We start from the raw sequence: 19,372 nt of genomic DNA on the forward strand, positions 1-19,372 counted from the left end.
AGGAACCTACACATGACTCCTGGGGCTCCACAAGGAAAACAGGGGATCCCCAAAAGAGAATCTGTGGTGTCTTTCTTCTGTGTTCTTTGAGTGGTCTCAGAGTCATTCCTTGTAGACCTTTTCATGTGGTATTGAAGGATGCAAAACAGAAAGAGGAATAGAAATAAATGGGAGAACAAGTCTTAAAAGAGCCAGTTGGAGATTTTTAGCTTTCCAAAGGCCAATAAAATTTTACATTTTTTTTTTTTTAGCAGAAATCATTCCAACAAAAAAGGGAGCAAACAGAGGGACCTAAACATATAATGAAAAGGGTATTTCAGGTGACTAAAAAAAAAAAAATCCCAAAACAGGATTTAAAAAACAAAAGAATCAGAAAGGCCATTTGAAAAAAAAAAGAAATTATGACCTGAATACTAGCCTTTGATTAAGCTGACTTCTTGACTACAGAGCTATTTAAAAATATCTTTTCAAATTTCACTAAAAACAAAAACCATATGATTATCTCAATAAATGCAGAAAAGGCTTTTGATATAATTCAATATCACTTCATGTTAAAAACACTCAACAAAGTAGGCATTGAAGGAAATGTTTCTTCTTCCAAGTTAAAAAACTTATATCTGCAGATACTGGTTTTCTGACTGAAAATTAAACCCAAATCACAACAGTGAAAATGCATGATCTAATTTCTAGACTATATGTAGTGTAGAGTGCCTCTTTTGTAAGTCCCACAGGGAATCTGAGGCAGATAGTTTGAATGTACAAAGGATTTTAACTTTGTTTTAGGTCTAACTTTTGCTCTTTAATTCCATCAAGAGAATTTCTAAGACTGGCCATGATACAATTTTTTTTTTTTGAGATAGAGTCTCACTCTGTTGCCCAGACTGGAGTGTAGTGGCGCAATCTTGGCTCACTGTAACCTCCACCTCCCGGGTTCAAGCAATTCTCCTGCCTCAGCCTCCTGAGTAGCTAGGACTACAGGCGCACACCGCCTTGCCCGGCTAATTTTTTGTATTTTAGTAGAGAATGGGTTTCATCGTGTTGCCCAGGCTGGTCTCAAACTCCTGAGCTCAGGCAATCCGCCCCCATCAGCCTCCCAAAGTGCTAGGATTACAGGCGTGACCCACTGCGCCAGACCAGCCATGACATTGTTATGCATCTTTCTTTTAATTTGATTGTCCAATAAATACAAATAAAGCATTTGTATAGAATAATAGATCTCTAAAGTCTTTCTTTTTAAAAAATTTAAGAGTCTTCATACTTCACAGGAGACATTTTGGCCACTGATGATTAGAACTTCCAATGGTGCTCTTATTTCAATAGCAACTCAATTCAATACATGTCTTAATGGAAAGTGCAGGAGGTAATTTTCCAAGTACAGAATAAGTTTTTACTATATAACAAAGAGGTGTTCCTGGAGGGGGCATAAAAGAGGCGGTTCCAATAATCTCCTAATAATTCACTCTCAGAAATAGGCTAAGATAGAAAAAGCCTCTTGTTGTCACAGATGGTTAAGTATGGTATTTGTGAGTGTCATTCCTTCAGTACTTTACAAATTTGTGGGAAGCTTCCAGTTACAGACCCATTAATTTGATGCCTGGTAGGCCCTCTTGGGATTAGACTTTCCCAGGAGTAATCAGGCAAAAATGATTGAGCTGACAGAAGCCCCTTATGGATGGGACGTCTTAAGACAGACTTCCTTGAGACACTAGCACATTCAGAGCAAAGAGGGTGCTGCTTAAAATCTCAGATGTCTCAGGTTCCCAGCCATATTACAGACTTACCACTAGACTTCACCCCAAAGTCACACCCCATAAATGATGGAGACTAGAAAAGCGTTCTCCCACTTGATTACAAGTCAAGCTCTCAGTGACATAGAACAAGAGAGGGGAAGCTCATCTGGCTTTTATTTTGGGGACCTACAACAAGTTTGTCTAAATAGACTCTGGTGGGGTCAGAAACACAAAACTGACCAGTGTGCAGGGTCAGCTTGAAAAATGCGTTGATGGAGGTTTTAAGCCTGTGTTTTACCCTATGATACTTCTCTTTGACATAACAAGACAGAAAAAGACAAAGGAAAACAATATTTCTAGGAGGAAAAGTATCAGCTAATATGAATACTTAGAGCAAAAACTACAACAGAAGAACTATATCCGATACTAGTCACGCAAATAGTTTTCTTCCATTAATCATAATTTTGGAGAGGAAAAAGTGAAAAACAGTGAGTTTTACCATGAACTCAACCAGATTCCACAGAGCTAGAGGCTAATGACCTGATTGGTAAAACTTTTTTGCACTTCTGCTGGCTTGTCAGGCCTTGGGTTTTCTTCACTGTGGCTTTCGGAAGGGTGGAGTAGTTTTGGTATACTGCTCACAGTGCCAAAACTGTAGGGGCGAAGCAAAACTTTCCTTTAGTCCTCTGGAGGGTCATTGAAAAACAACTGACAAAAGCAGATAAATAGAAGAAAAGTCATATAAATTTATTATGGTACACGGGAGGAAAAATACAGAGTGATTACCCCACCACACAATATGGTACAGGGGCTTATAAACCCTACTTGTTAGGAGAAAAAGAAATGGGAATGAAGTTTGGATGATTTTACGGGAGTAGTCACTGATTTTTAGGGCAATTTAAAGGGTTTGAAGAACATGCAATGGCCTAAGACAAAGTTTGTTGGATCCACAGATCAGACAATCATTTGTGACATATTTGTCCAGGTGTGTTGACAGACTTCAGTATTTCTACCTGCGATATAATTTCAGTTAATGAAAACTCAGGGACAAAACCTGAGGTAATGTTTGTTGTTTTTTTCCATAGGTGTATCTGGGCTTCAGTCAGATAAGGAAACTTCGGAGAACAACTTTATCTTGTGTTTTTGTGGAGACAGATAATTGAGAAACAGGATGGGGGGAATGTCAGAGAGGCCTTGAGGGTTCTTCAGTTCAGCATGTCAAAGTGCCAAATTTTTGAGTATTGGTTTCTCAGCCCTGACCTATGTCAACCAACATTTTCTAAAATTTTTCAGGGAAATTTCTTTCAGATTTTAAAAATATATTATATCAAAAAGGGAATGATTAGTTTAAGGTTTTTTTCTTTTTTTTTTTTTTCACTGAGGCAGAGGTGCGATGGCACAATCTCGGCTCACTGCAACCTCCGCATCCCAGGTTCAAGTGATTATCCTGCCTCAGTCTCCTGAGTAGCTGGAATTACTGGTGCCCACCACCACGCCTGGCTAATTTTTGTATTTTAGTAGAGACAGGGTTTCACCATGGTTCTCAGGCTGGTCTCGAACTCCTGACCTCAAGTCATCCGCCTGCCTTGGTCTCCCAAAGTGCTGGCTGGCCTCAGGTTAAAGATTTTAATAGAATAAAATTAGTAAGAAATTAAGAAATATATAAACTTAATTAATTCTGGTTTAATTTCCTTAAATTGGCTGAGTTTTAAAACACACTATTTTTTACTTATTCACATGTTGTATAAACTATGTTTTTGATAATTTATTTTTTTAAAAAATATATATTTGTGTGTATAAATTGAGTTTAACTCTGTTATGTTTATTAATTTAAATAAATAAAGCATTTTTTAATATTCTGTCCACTTCTTAGATGTATGATTTTCAAGGAAGGACTTACTGCTGAAACTTTTATGAGTAATAATATTAGTGAGAAAAAAATCAGCTTCAAACTCCTATCAGGAGAATGGTTTTAAAGAAACACATGGAAAATTGAGCTACTGATGTGATAATTTGTCAAATAATGCACAGTATTTTGCAAAAGGTTAGGATTTAGTAGAGTCTCCATTATCTCAAGTTTAGAAAATCTATTGAGAAGAAAATCTGTGATCATCTTCTATTTTTACATAATTTAGTAATACTTTCAAACTTTTAGCTTGATTTCTTGGTAACTGAACTATATAGTGGTGGGAGATATAGCTTTGCAAAATACTTAAGTTCTAGAATAAGCAGTTATGCACCAGTGTATCCCAAACATTAAAATGAATGCAGGGGAATCTGTTAAAATTTAGATATCTGGGCCCCATCCCAAAGTTTTTCTTACTATTTTTTCTGTGTATAATTTCTTATAATTAGTAGTGAGTAAATTTCAGTTGACAAGATCAGATGTGCAAGAAGTGTCACATTATTTACTCTAGTACAATATGGTTTCTGACTCTACACACCAATTCAATGCATTTTTCTCTGAGGTCTGGCAGCTTAGGTTTTGGTCTCTGCTGCATCAAAATCACAAACAGTTCTGTAATCTTTCTGGGTTTTTTTTTTCTGTATTTCAGGTGCAAAATAAGTTTTAATTTAGGTAAAGAACATTTCTTTCACTTTTTTACCAGGACATTTTGCTTATGCTCTTGACTCTGCTCTAGCTGATGACATTTTTCTTCCACCTGGCCACATATACTCCCTAAGGCAGTATACCCTAACTTCAACTTGTGTGAATAGTTATATGCTAAGGAGTATTTTATGGAGAAAGAAGCAAACAAAGGCAAGTACCTCAAAATATTATCTCAAACACTTATTTCAAAGGTTTACTTTGTATTTTTCATTGTTTTGTGTGATATGTTGTAGATCAAAAAAGTAAAGTATGTGTTCAATGATTTCAAAGGTTCTAAATGTACTGAGAAAAATGCAACTGGCATCATTTTTAGGAAACATGAAACCTAAATATGTACTCAGACTATTATTACTATGTTTGAGAATTGAATGTCCATAAGAATTCATAACAACTGTGGGAGACCCACTGTCACCTGGTACGGAGTTTGTAAGGGTTAGTAGATTATTTACTCATATTATTTCCCGATGAACGAGTGCACAGGTCAAACATGCATACAGAGCAAATTCTAGAACTGTTTATTGACGAAAACAAGTCCACTCTTTTCCTTCTCTATAGATAATTACCAAAATATCCACAAACATAATTGAGAAGATGAATGAGATTCTGTAGGCTATGCTTGGATATCTTTAGAAAAAATATGTAATAAATGGTCTCTCATATATATATATTTTTTCAAAATTCAAAGAATAGATATTTTATTCTCTTTGAACCTCTGATTCTCTCGTCTCTCTTTTTCTCTTTTGTTATACTTTAAGTTGTAGGCTACATGTGCACAACGTGCAGGTTTGTTACATATGTATACATGTGCCATGTTGGTGTGCTGCACCCATTAACTCGTCATTTACATTAGGTATTTCTCCTAATGCTATAACTCCCCCATGCCCCCACCCCATGACAGGCCCCAGTGTGTGAAGTTCCCTGCCCTGTGTCCAAGTGTTCTCATTGTTCAATTCTCACCTATGAGTGAGAACATGCGGTGGTTGGTTTTCTGTCCTTGAGATAGTTTGCTCAGAATGATGGTTTCCAGATTCATCCATTTCCCTCCAAAGACATGAACTCATCGATTTTTATGGCTGCATAGTATTGCATGGTGCATATGTGCCACGTTTCCTTAATCCAGTCTATCATTGATGGACATTTGGGTTGGTTCCAAGTCTTTGCTATTGTGAATAGTGCTGCAATAAACATACATGTGCATGTGTCTTTATAGTAGCATGATTTATAATCCTTTGGGTATATACCCAGTAATGGGATGGCTGGGTCGAACGGTATTTCTAGTTCTAGATCCTTGAGGAATTGCCACAAAGTCTTCCACAATGGTTGAACTAGTTTACACTCCCACCAACAGTGTAAAAGCGTTCCTATTTCTCCACATCCTCTCTAGCACCTGTTGTTTCCTGACTTTTTAATGATTGCCATTCTAATTGGTGTGAGATGGTATCTCATTGTGGTTTTGATTTTCATTTCTCTGATGACCAGTGATAATCAGCATTTTTTCATGTGTCTGTTGGCTGCATAAATGTCTTCTTTTGAGAAGTGTTTGTTCATCTCCTTTGCCCACTTTTGATGGGGTTGTTTGATTTTTTCTTGTAATTTGTTTAAGTTCTTTTTAGATTCTGGATATTAGCTCTTTGTCAGATAGGTAGATTACAAAAATTTTCTCCCATTCTGTAGGTTGCCTGTTCACTCTGATGGTAGTTTCTTTTGCTGTGCAGAAGCTCTTTAGTTTAATTAGATCCCATTTGTCAATTTTGGCTTTTGTTGCCATTGCTTTTGGTGTTTTAGTCATGAAGTCCTTGCCCATGCCTATGTCCTGAATGGTACTGCCTAGGTTTTCTTCCAGGGTTTTTATGGCTTTAGGTCTAACATTTAAGTCTTTAATCCATCTTGAATTAATTTTTGTATAAGGTGTAAGGAAGGGATCTAGTTTCAGCTTCCTACATATGGCTAGCCAGTTTTCCAAGCACCTTTTATTAAATAGGGAACCCTTTCACCATTTCTTGTTTTTGTTAGGTTTGTCAAAGATCAGTTGGTTGTAGATGTGTGGCATTGTTTCTGAGGGCTCTGTTCAGTTCCTTTGGTCTATATCTCTGTTTTGGTACCAGTACCATGCTGTTTTGGTTACTGTAGCCTTGTAGTATAGTTTGAAGTCAGGTAGCGTGATGCTTCCAGCTTTGTTCTTTTTGCTTAGGATTGTCTTGCAAAATCTCTTTTGGGCTCTTTTTTTGGTTCCATATGAACTTTAAAGTACTTTTTTTCCAATTCTGTGAAGAAAGTCATTGACAGCTTGATGGGGATGGCATTGAATCTATTAATTACCTTGGGCAGTATGGCCATTTTCACAACATTAATTCTTCCTATCCATGAGCATGGAATGTTCTTCCATTTGTTTGTGTCCTCTTTTATTTCGTTGAGCAGTGGTTTGTAGTCCTCCTTGAAGAGATCCTTCACATCCCTTGTAAGTTGGATTCCTAGGGATTTTATTCTCTTTGTAGCAATTGTGAATGGGAGTTCACTCATGCTTTGGCTCTCTGTTTGTCTGTTACTGGTGTATAGGAATGCTTGTGATTTTTGCACATTGATTTTGTATCCCGAGACTTTGCTGAAGTTGCTTATCAGCTTAAGGAGATTTGGGGCTGAGACGATGGGGTTTTCTAAATACACCATCATGTCATCTGCAAACAGGGACAATTTGACTTCCTCTTTTCCTAATTGAATACCATTTTTTTCTTTCTCTTGCCTGATTTCCCTGGCCACAACTTCCAACACTATGTTGAATAGGAGTGGTGAGAGAGGGTATTTCTGTCTTGTGCCCGTTTTTAAAGGGAATGCTTCCAGTTTTTGCCCATTCAGTATGATATTGGCTGTGGGTTTGTCATAAATAGCTCTTATTATTTTGAGATATATTCCATCAATACCTAATTTATTGAGAGTTTTTAGCATGAAGGGCTGTTGAATTTTGTCAAAGGCCTTTTCTGTGTCTATGGAGATAATCATGTGGTTTTTGTCTTTGGTACTGTTTATGTGATGGATTACGTTTATTGATTTGCATATGTTGAACCAGCCTTGCATCCAGGGATGAAGGCAACTTAATCTTGGTGGATAAGCTTTTTGATGTGCTGCTGGATTCAGTTTGCCAGTATTTTATTGAGGATTTTTGCATCAATGTTCATCAGGGATATTGTTCTAAAATTCTTTTTTGTTGGACCTCTGCCAGGCTTTGGTATCAGGATGATGCTGGCCTCATAAAATGAGTTAGGGAGGATTCCTTCTTTTTCTATTGATAGGAATAGTTTCAGAAGGAATGGTACCAGCTCCTCTTTGTACCTCTGGTAGACTTGGGTTGTGAATCCATCTGGTCCTGGACTTTTTTTTGGTTGGTAGGCTATCAATTATTGCCTAAATTTCAGAGTCTGTTATTGGTCTATTCAGGGATTCAACTTCTTCCTGGTTTAGTCTTGGGAGGGTGTATGTGTCGAGGAATTTATCCATTTCTTCTAGATTTTCTAGTTTATTTGTGTAGAGGTGTTTATAGTATTCTCTGACAGTAGTTTGTATTTCTGTGGGATTGGTGGTGATATCCCCTTTATCATTTTTCATTGTGTCTATTTGATTCTTCTCTTTTTTCTTGTTTATTAGTCTTGCTAGTGGTCTATCAATTTTGTTGATCTTTTCAAAAAAACAGCTCCTTTTTTGAAGGGTTTTTTGTGTCTCTATCTCCTTCAGTTCTGCTCTGATCTTAGTTATTTCTTGCCTTCTGCTAGCTTTTGAGTGTGTTTGCTCTTGCTTCTCTAGTTCTTTTAATTATGATGTTAGGGTGTCGATTTTAGATCTTTCCTGCTTTCTCTTGTGGGCATTTAGTGCTGTAAATTTCCCGCTACACACTGCTTTAAATGTGTCCCAGTGATTCTCGTAAGTTGTGTCTTTGTTCTCATTGGTTTCAAAAAACATCTTTATTGCTGCCTTCATTTCATTATTTACCCAGTAGTCATTCAGGAGCAGGTTGTTCAGTTGCCATGTAGTTGTGCAGTTTTGAGTGAGTTTCTTAATCCTGAGTTCTAATTTGACTGCACTGCGGTCTGAAAGACTGTTTTTTGTGATTTCTGTTTACATTTGCTGAGGAGTATTTTACTTTCAACTATGTGGTCAATTTTGGAATAAGTGCAATGTGGTGCTGAAAAGAATGTATATTCTCTTGATTTGGGGTGGAGAGTTCTGTAGATGTCTATTAGGTATGCTTGGTGCAGAGCTGAGTTCAAGTCCTGGGTATCCTTGTTAACTTTCTGTCTCATTGATCTGTCTAATATTGACTGTGGGGTGTTAAAATCTCCCATTATTATTGTGTGGGAGTCTAAGGCTCTTTTTAGGTCACTCAGGACTTGCTTTATGAATCTGGGTGCTCCTGTATTGGGTGCATATATATTTAGGATAGTTAGCTCTTCTTGTTGAATTGATCCCCTTATCATTATGTAATGGCCTTCTTTGTCTCTTTTGATCTTTGTTGGTTTAAAGTCTGTTTTATCAGAGACTAGGATTGTAACTCCTGCGTTTTTGCTTTCCATTTGCTTGGTAGATCTTCCTCCTCCCCTTTATTTTGAGCCTATGTGTGTCTCTGCACGTGAGATGGGTTTCCTGAATACAGCACATTGATGGGTCTTGACTCTTTATCCAATTTGCCAGTCTGTGTCTTTTAATTGGAGCATTTAGCCCATTTACATTTAAGGTTAATATTGTTATGTGTGAATTTGATCCTGTCATTATGATGTTAGCTGGTTATTTTGCCCGTTAGTTGATGCAATTTCTTCCTAGCATCAATGGTCTTTACAATTTGGCATGTTTTTGCTGTGGCTGGTACCAGTTGTTCCTTTCCATGTTTAGTGCTTCCTTCAGGAGCTCTTTTAGGGCAGGCCTGGTGGTGACAAAATCTCTCAGCAGTTGCTTGTCTGTAAAGTATTTTATTTCTCCTTCACTTATGAAGCTTAGTTTGGCTGGATATGAAATTCTGGGTTGAAAATTCTTTTCTTTAAGAATGTTGAATATTAGCCGCCACTCTCTTCTGGCTTGTAGACTTTCTGCCAAGAGATCAGCTGTTAGTCTGATGGGCTTCCCTTTGTGGGTAACCCGACCTTTCTCTCTGGCTGCCCTGAACATTTTTTCCTTCATTTCAACCTTGGTGAATCTGACAATTATGTATCTTGGGGTTGCTCTTCTCGAGGAGTATCTTTGTGGTGTTTTCTATATTTCCTGAATTTGAATGTTGGCCTGCCTTTCTAGGTTGTGGAAGTTCTCCTGGATAATATCCTGCAGAGCGTTTTCCAACTTGGTTCCATTCTCTCCATCACTTTCAGGTACACCAATCAAACGTAGATTTTGTCTTTTCACATAGTCCCATATTTATTTGAGGCTTTGTTTGTTTCTTTTTGCTCTTTCTTCTCTAAACTTCTCTTCTCACTTCATTTCATCAATTTGATCTTCAATCACTGATACCCTTTCTTCCGCTTGATCAAATCGGCTACTGAAGCTTGTGCATGTGTCACGTAGTTCTTGTGCCATGGTTTTCAGCTCCATCAGGTCATTTAAGCCATTCGTCTAATTTTTTTTCAAGGTTTTTAGCTTCTTGCAATGGGTCCAAACATCTTCCTTTAGCTTGGAGAAGTTTGTTATTACTGACCTTCTGAAGCCTGCTTCTGTCAACCCATCAAAGTCATTCTCTGTCCAGCTTTGTTCCGCTGCTGGTGAGGAGCTGCGATCCTTTGAAGGAGAAGAGGTGCTCTGGTTTTTAGAATTTTCAGCTTCTCTGCTCTGGTTTATCCCCATCTTTGTGGTTTCATCTAACTTTGGTCTTTGATGATGGTGACCTACAGATGGGGTTTTGGTGTGGATGTCCTTTTTGTTGGTGTTGTTGCTATTCCTTTCTGTTTGTTAGTTTTCCTTCAAACAGTCAGGTCCCTCAGCTGCAGGTCTGTTGCAGTTTGCTGGAGGTCTACTCCAGACCCTGTTTGCCTGGGTATAATCAGCGGATGGGTGCAGAACAGCATATATTGCTGCCTGATATTTCCTCTGGAAACTTCATCTCAGAGGGGCACTTGGCTGCATGAGGTGTCAGTTGGCCCCTACTGGGAGGTGTCTCCCAGTTAGGCTACACTGGGGTCAGGGACCCGCTGAGCCAGGCGTGGGATATGATCTCCTGGTATGCTGTTTGCTAAGACTATTGGAAAAGTGCAGTATTTGGGTGGCAGTGTCCCAATTTTCCAGGTACTGTCTGTCACGTCTTCCGTTGGCTAGGAAACTCTCTCATCTCTTAATATACAGTATATCTTTAAAGCACCACAGAATCTTGATAATTCTCAGAACAATCTTTGTTGGATGCAAAAATATATAGTTCCTAAGTCCATGCTAAGAATCACTACCAATATAAGAACGAATTCACTAGTTATTTTATTAATTATCAAATTAGCAACTACACTATAGGATTAGTATGTTTAATTTAAGCAATAAAAAGCAGAATTTGTAAAGGCATGTCTATAGAATACAAACTTAAGTTTAAATTTTTACTTTTCTCAATATCTAACTTTTATAATTCATCTAAAAGAGTAACATTGCCATCTTATGGTCTGCTGTTGAAGTAACTTTAAATATGTAAAGAAAACTGATGAATCCTAACTCATAATAACTGTGTGATTTTTTTCATATTTCAAATTATTCACAGACATAAAAAGGTAAATTAGAGGACTAGATATTCTGGCATTTCTTTAGTATCATATGGCACTTAGTAGCACAGAGTATCAGCACTTTAATAATCAACATATATTCTAAATATTAAAAATGTCATTTTAAGAAATACTATTCATATTTTTATGTAATACTAGGTATCACTTATGAGGACACCCAGACGCAGGGAAGTTGAATGACATGTATGGAGCCACAAAGGTCATAAGTGGCAGATCAGGGATTTGAAAAAAGACCACTCTGATGACAAAGAGCATGTTCACAAAGGGTACATTACACTGTCTGTTTAGCTCTACCAATGGATTAAAAATGGCACAGTCTATTAAAGATAATGATAGCTAATATTTACTGAGTACATTGTATTTTAACTTGTGCTAAACACTTTTCACACTTTATCTCATTTAATTCTTAGCTTTTGTAAATGAGGATCTCAAAGAGGTCAAGTGCCTTGCTCAAAGTCACACAGCTAGCAATTTTAAAATCATAATAGCAAGCTAGGATTACTGAATCCAGAATCTAAACCTCACTTAAAATCTATATAGGTGGTCAGGTGTAGTGGCTCACGCCTGCAATCCCAGCACTTTGAGAGGCCGAGGTGGGCGGATCATGAAGTCAGGAGTTCAAGACCAGCCTGGCCAACATAGTGAAACCCCGTCTCTACTAAAAATACAAAAAAATTAGCCATGCATAGTGGTGCATGCCTGTAATCCCAGCTACTCAGGAGGCTGAGCCAGGAGAATCGCTTGAACCTGGGAAGTGGAGGTTGCAGTGAGCCAAGATCGTGCCACTGCACTCCAACTTGGGCAACAGATTGAGGCTTCGTCTCCAAAACAAAAAAAAAAAAAAAATCTACATAGGTATAGATACTGAATCTAATAGTCTAATTTGACTAAATTGAAATATTGTATCTGATCATTCAATGACACTAAATATTAATAACTGTTTATTCCTTCATAAAACCTGATATTAGTATTCTTTCTCCTCCTCTAACTTCTTTGGTCTCCTTTGAAATCTTATCTGCCTCTGAACAGCCATTAAATATTGAATGAATCAATATCCCTAGGATTCATTGTCTTCTATCCTTTTCTCTTTTCTTAAACAATCTCATCCATGACCAAAACTTCAATTACTACAGTAGGCAGATGACTTCTAAATGTATACAAATAATGCTGAACATTTTTCTGAATCTAGAACTGTGCATTTCATTGCCTATTTTTATTTCCTCTTGAATGCTTTAATACATCGCATACATAACACTTGCAAGGCCAAATTCATGATGTTCATCTCCAAGCCTCATCTTTTTCTAGGGTTACTTACCTCAGTGAATAACACAACTGTACATGCATTTTTTGATGCCAGAAACTGAGAAGTAGTTTTTAACCCATTGTTTTATTTCCTTCATATCAAGTTCATTATTGTGTCCTAATATTTTTACTTATTAAATATCATTCAAATATGCCCAATCCTTTTTCTCTGGCACAAACACCTAAGTCTAAACCTTCCATAATTTTTTACCTGGGCCTTGGAAATCACCTGCTCTGTTTCAGTATTTACTCTTGTTCCCTTCAAATCTCTTATGCATGCTGAAGTGAGGTATTTATTTATTTGTAAGCTTTTACTTAAGTTTATATACAGAAAAGTGCATCAATAAGTGTTATAGAGTAAATGGTGTTCATCTATAATTCATATGTTTACACCCTAAATCCCAATATGACTGTATTTGGAGACAGATTTTTTGGAGGTAATTAGGGTTAAATTAGGTCTTATGGGTGGGGCCATAATTCAATAATATTGATTTTCCCATAAGAGAATGAGACACCAACTCTCTTTCTTTATCTCTGTGTTCACTGAGAAAATGTTATGTGAGGACACAATGAGAAGGCAGCCATTTTCAAGCCAGGAATAGATGCCTTCTAAGAAACCAGCCCTACAGCCACCTCAGTTTTGAACGCCTATCACCTAGAACTGTGAGAAAATTAATTTCTGCTGTTTAAGTGACCCAAACTGTGGTGAGTTGTTACGGCTGCCCCAGCTGACTAATATAGATCTGGGTACTGTGAATAAGGGTGCTGTTGTAACAAATACCTAAAAATATGAAAATAACTTTGGAACTGGTTGATGGGTAAAGGCTAAAATAATATATTTCTCAAAATAGATAAAACCTAGATTATCACAAATAAATTATTGGTAAAAATATGGGTGTTAAAGACAATTCTGCTGAGGGCTCAGGAAGAACTTAGAAGAGTTAGAGAAGTATCTACTATTATCTTAGAGAATTATATATTACCATGAACAGAATGTTGATAGAAACATGAACATTAAAAGTGCTTTTGGTGAATTAACAGGTGGAAATGGAGGAACATGCTTTTGAAAACTGGAGGAAAGGTGATCCTTGTTATAAAGTGACAAAGAGCTTAGTTGAACTGTATTTTAGTCTTTTATGGAAGGTAGAACTCATGACTAAAGAGTCTGAATACTTAACTGAGAAGAACTTTTAAGCAAAATGTTAATGTTTTGGCCTGGCTTCTCCTTTCTGCTTATAGTAATTGTGAGAGGAGATAAATAAATTTAAGTAAGAAGAAACCAGAATTTGAAGATTTCAAAAATTATTGGCCTATTCTTATTTCAAAAAATGAAAAAGCATGTTACAGATAAAATACCAAGGGTATAATCACTCCATTAAGAGATTATCCATTATTCTAATCAGACATCTCAGCAGAGGCCAGGAGTAGAGATGTGATTATAACAGCAAATATACTCCCAGTTTAAACTAAAGGTGACATAGAAAACAAGATGAAATGAAGGAAGTCTATTGGACTTCTGAAATTTTACAGTATGAGACAATAGGGCTATCCACCTGAGAACACACATGATCCTTCATGTAAAGAGAAAAATGACACTGAAGGGAATTTATGTGTCATTTTGGTTTTCACTGCCAGCATAAACCTAGAGCATACCAGACCGGGGGAACGACTATTTTCTCGTTAGTCACAGAGTGTGGAAATACCTTCTCAGTTCACCAGGCCAGGATTCTGCTACCCATTTCCTCAATGGAAAGGCCACCCCACAGAGCCATGTGAAGAAGGCCTCATCACAGTCAAAGGGGTGTGTCCATGGTGCAGATCCAGTGGGGCTAGGTCCCTGTCTAGGGCCATTGAGGTGACACCACCAGAGGAGGAAGCATCCAGCCACAAAAGATAATTCTTGAGGGTTTGGATCATAATCCAAAACAACACAATCCCCAATGTTAAAATTCTAAAAAATCAAAATTGCCAAAGTATAATCCTTAAAGTCTAAAATTCCTAACATCTAAAATCCCCCAAATCACAATAACAAGATGGTTACCTCATGTTAAGCAAAACTATTACCCTGTTATTGTTTTTATTTGGAAATTATGTATGGCTTAAATATATGCATATGAATGCATGTGGACTTAATTTTAGGTGTCAACTTGACTAGATTAAGTGATATCTAGATACCTGGTTAAGCATTATGTTGGGTGTGTCTGTGAGGGTGTTTGCAGAGAAGATCCCCTTGAGAGTCTGAGTGAATTAGATGCAGAAGATCTACTAACCATATTGTCAGGCACCATCCAATTGGCTGGATGCTTGGTGAGAGCAAATACAGAAGGCAGATTGTACTTCAAAATTTACACAGGCGATTCCTCCATGTCCTGAGCTTTTTGGCCTGAGCAATGCTACCAGAGAGCATCCCAGATTCCCCAACTTGCAGATGGCCTGTTGTGGGAATTCTCAGTCACTGTAATCACATGAGCCAATTCCCCTAATAAATCATCTCTCATATGTCTACGTAAATACCTGATTGGTTCTGTGTTTCTAGAGAAACTTAACACAGACTTGGTATTGGGCAACCCAAATATTACTCCTTCTTACTGTATTTCTTACTACACAGTGGAAGAGATCTTTAAAATTCTTCCTTGGCAAAAGGCTGTGATAAGTTAAATGTACAAGTATACTTAGTGGTGAAAGATAAGAGTTTAAAAGCTAATTATAATTGGCGTTACAAAAGCAGAAAATCACTTAATTGTGACAGCCAAGCAATAATCAGAATTTCAAATAGACAACATATACTTATAAATTTTGTAGACCATAACTACTCTCAAAATACAAGTGGAATGAGTGTTTTGAATGTCAAATAAGTAAAAGTACAGGTAATAAATAGAAAAAAACTTCGAAGTTATTCAATTATGTATGAATTCTGACTTTTCATGAATATTGCCATGTTTGCCTTCAAAAAAACAACTTTCAACAGACAATAAAAAGAATTCAACAAACTCAGCAACCTTCTGAACAAAAACCACTTGCTGATATTGAAGTTCCTCCAGTGTTATAAGACACATTAAATGATGAACTATTATGGATTAAGGATTTGGCTATCAAAGAAGATAAGCTTATATTTACTACTAGATTTAACGTAGAAAAACTAGTACATCCTTTACTTTGGCTAATGGATGGCACTTTCCAAACTCTCTTTACTGTTTTTTTAATCAGCTAGGTACAATTTCTCTGTTGGATCAGAAAAAAAATTAGAACTTATTTACTTGTTTATACATCAATGACTGGAAAAAGTGAAGCAGTTTGTAGATGCTTATTTGAACATTTGGTTCAGTTGAATCGCCTAACCATAATGATGGATTTGTAATTAGGTGTGATCAAGACTTCTTAAGTGAATTTCAAGGTATTACCAATATTTTGGTGTTTTTCCATTACCAATATTTTGTTTTAGCAATATTTTATAGTACCAATAATTCCAGTGCATTCGGTAGAAAATTCAGATGAGTGGATTAGCCACATGATATGGCAAGGACAAAATTTTCAGTTTAAAAGTGCATCTTTTTTTTTTTTTTGCATTGGTATTTCTTTCAGCTGATGCCATTCCAGAAGCTTTTAATGAATTAAAGCCACATATGCCTGAAGAAGACCGTAAAGTTACTGACTGTTTCAGAAATAATTTTGTGCATGATAGGATAGAACAACACTTAGGCAAAAGTGCTCCTGTTTGATTACCAGTATTGTTTCCATCAAATTTGTGATCTGTGTGTAAGTACATTGGGAATAAATTTTCACATACCCAAAACAACATAGAAGCATGGCAGTGAAGATAGGAAAATTGCATAGGGAATGCTCATGTCAGTATACATCAAATCACAGAATTATTTCAGAAAGAGCAGCACTACATGGAAAATGAATTTAAATGTATTCTTCAAGGAGAGTCATGTCTAAAAGGAAAAATAAGCTATCCATTGTGATGCAAGACTTAAAAAATATAGTTAATAATTTTGAAATTTGGCTAGCTCTTATTAACCACATCTGTGTAATTGCCCAAAATCTATCCTGCATTTTTATATGTCAAATTTCCTCTTCAGTTTTTTTACTTTAGTTTTTTGCATTTTAAATTGTCAGATTATTATTTAGAATTTGGTATGCTATGTATTTCATCTTTGCATTATTTCCAATGTTGGAGGTATAAATTGTGAAACGACTTTCAGAGTGTTCTAATTTGTTTTATGCATTTCTTTTTACAAATCTGACTCTATAGAAAGTGCATTATTACAAGGTTGACTCTGTGTATAAGCATTGTGTGCATATGTAAAAATATTGAAACTTCCTCAATAAATGAGATATTTTCATACATACGTATTTGTGAAAAATTAAATTTCTTGAAATCTTGGCTCTCTGGGCAGGCAGGGGTTTCACTATGATCCTCCAGGCTGGCCTCAAACTCCTTGGCTCGAGGGATTCTATTGCCTCAACCTCTTGAGTACCAGAGAATAAAGGTGCGTGCCACTCCACACAGCATCCCACTGCAGTTCTTGATGGATCTCCTCAAAAGACTCAGATTGTTCCTCATGGTATTTCAGATGGCTTAAATGATAATTCTTGGTGCAAACAACTAGCAAACATAGTTATAGGCATTTATACATTTCCATTTTGACCTATTTCTTTATAAACAGCTTATATCTGCTCATAACCGTTATACTGGTGCAACTGTTGTTCATACACCAGCTTGTTTATGCTTGCAAAACTTGCTATGTTTTTATTGCCTATGCTGTTGTAGGTGGACTATAAGGTATTCTTTGTATTTTTATATGTTTGTTAAATAAATTCCCTTTTAAAAATATAAATGAGTACTATTAATGCTATTTTAAACAACTTTTTTTGAATTATATTTTTGGGATTTTACTTTTTCAACACTTTTAACATTTGAGATTAGGCATATGGAATTGTGATTGTGTCTTTTGGTCTTTTGGGATTATGACTAGCTCTCTATTTATTTATTTATTTATTTATTTATTTATTTTTCTGTAACAGAGTCTCACTCTGTCACCTGGAGTGTAGTGTTGGGGCTTGATTATGTCTAATTGCAGCCTCAAACTGAGCTCTAGGGATCCTTCCACCTCTGCCTCCTGAGTAGCAGGGACTACAGGTGCACACCACCAAGCTGGAAAATTTTTAAAGATATATATATATATATAATCTTTTTCTCTGTGAAAAGAACATCTCAGTTATGTTGCCCAGATTGTTGAAGTCCTGGGCTCAAAGGATCCTCCCACCTCAGCCTCCCAAAGCACTGGGATTACAGGCAAATACACCAAAATGTCAGTGTAAATTCACACACTTTTACATACACAGATATGCATAAATACAATAATTCAAAGTGACATGTAGACATATAACACAGGTACTTATGCATAAACACACAACTCAGACACAAACATATCTATTGAAATACACAATAATGTCGTGACCTTCTCACTAATGATTAAAATTCAACTGTTCACAATTGATTAAAAAAATGCTCATGCTTTAAATAATAGAAATGAAGAAATCCACTCTATAGCTACACTTCACTGCCACTTCATTTCTTATGAGGTGATAATGTGAAGAAATCTTAAAGACTTAAAAGCCCAGGGAAGTTGGGGACTTCTAGAATAAAGATCTGCTAAGTAAAATCACTAAAAGTGCACATTAGAAACATTCTGTAAAATTAGCTAAATTATTTTTACTTTTTTTTTTTTTAGAGACATTGTCTCACTGTGTCACCCAGACTGGAGTGCAGTGGCATGATACTACTTCACTGCATCCTCAAACTCAGGTGGGCTCAAGTGATCCTTTTGCCACAGCCTCCTGAGTAGCTGGATTACAGGTGCATGCCATCATGCCTGGTTCAAATTGTTTTCACTTTCACGCCCTGCTGGAAACTTGCTGCTGCTCTAATTCATGACTTGGAGAGGCAAAACTGACAAAAGCTATTGCTTGGTTTAGGTGTTTTGTGAGAATCCAGAAAAAAAAGGTCTGAACTGAAAATCTCCATCTCCATCACCCAAATTTTAAACTGGTACACTGTCCAAAAGACACTTGGCGTTGTTCCCTAATGAAAAGCCAGAAACACCAGACTGTGCAATTATGGATGGTTCAAAGGTATGTTCTTGGTTAGCAACAGTAATGTTTCACAGCCTCAGGCTATCACAGAGGCTTTGGAGGTTTTTGATACTTATGATTGTACTCCATACATTTTTTACAGATATCAGTGAACATTTTTATTGTGTTCTTTTAGCACTTATTTCATGGAGGTGATCTCTCCTTTTATAAAGGTCAATTCTACATCTTTGCTCCGTATTTGCTGAGTATATATCTTCTCCATCTGTTTCAGATGGCCCTCAGCTTTGCTGAAAGTGTATTCTTGATAGAGAGACTCCTGATATACCTAATATGTCCAGAAGTATAGTGCTCAGGCGCTAATATTCAACACCATCTCTGGTTGCAGTCCTACCAATACCATAGCTTTGTATTCCTCTGATGGACTGAGTTCTGTGAGGACAATATCTAGCCAGAAAGATTATTTCTGCAGGCAAGACAGATAGCTGGTGAATGACTAAACTCAGAACGGACATACTGACCACAGAAGATGTGAGAACAGGTGGTGACCCATGCAAAACCAGAAAGTTTGATGTGACATTATCGATAATTATGAAGCAGCATGTCTTCACAAAAAGACATAATAAGATAGTGAAGTCTCTGGAAGCTGAAAAGAGTCCATAAAAGAAAACTTCAGTCATCATTTATTGTACATCCAAGATTTATAGCAACAAAGAGGTCCAGTCTGGAAGAGTGAGACTCAGATCTAGTTTTGGTCTTCTGAAATTTTACTTCTCTTGTATTTCATGTATTTACCTTCTATCTAAGAATTAAGTTGAACTACAAGGATCTATCAGATACCTAGAATCATCTCTTTATGGTCCCATCAGCCTAATTTAACCCTCCCTATTGAGAATGTCCAA

The 19,372-nt window shown here is 36.7% G+C and overlaps 1 pseudogene; it reads right to left on the minus strand.

Moving 5' to 3' along the window:
• LOC101149882 (E3 ubiquitin-protein ligase CCNB1IP1-like) overlaps positions 1-19,091 on the minus strand; it is a 54,949-nt pseudogene extending 35,858 nt beyond the window's left edge.
• Positions 19,092-19,372: the final 281 nt, after the last annotated feature.

The sequence above is a fragment of the Gorilla gorilla genome, chromosome X, assembly GCF_029281585.2.
Source record: "Gorilla gorilla gorilla isolate KB3781 chromosome X, NHGRI_mGorGor1-v2.1_pri, whole genome shotgun sequence".
Classification (NCBI taxonomy): Eukaryota; Metazoa; Chordata; class Mammalia; order Primates; family Hominidae; genus Gorilla; species Gorilla gorilla.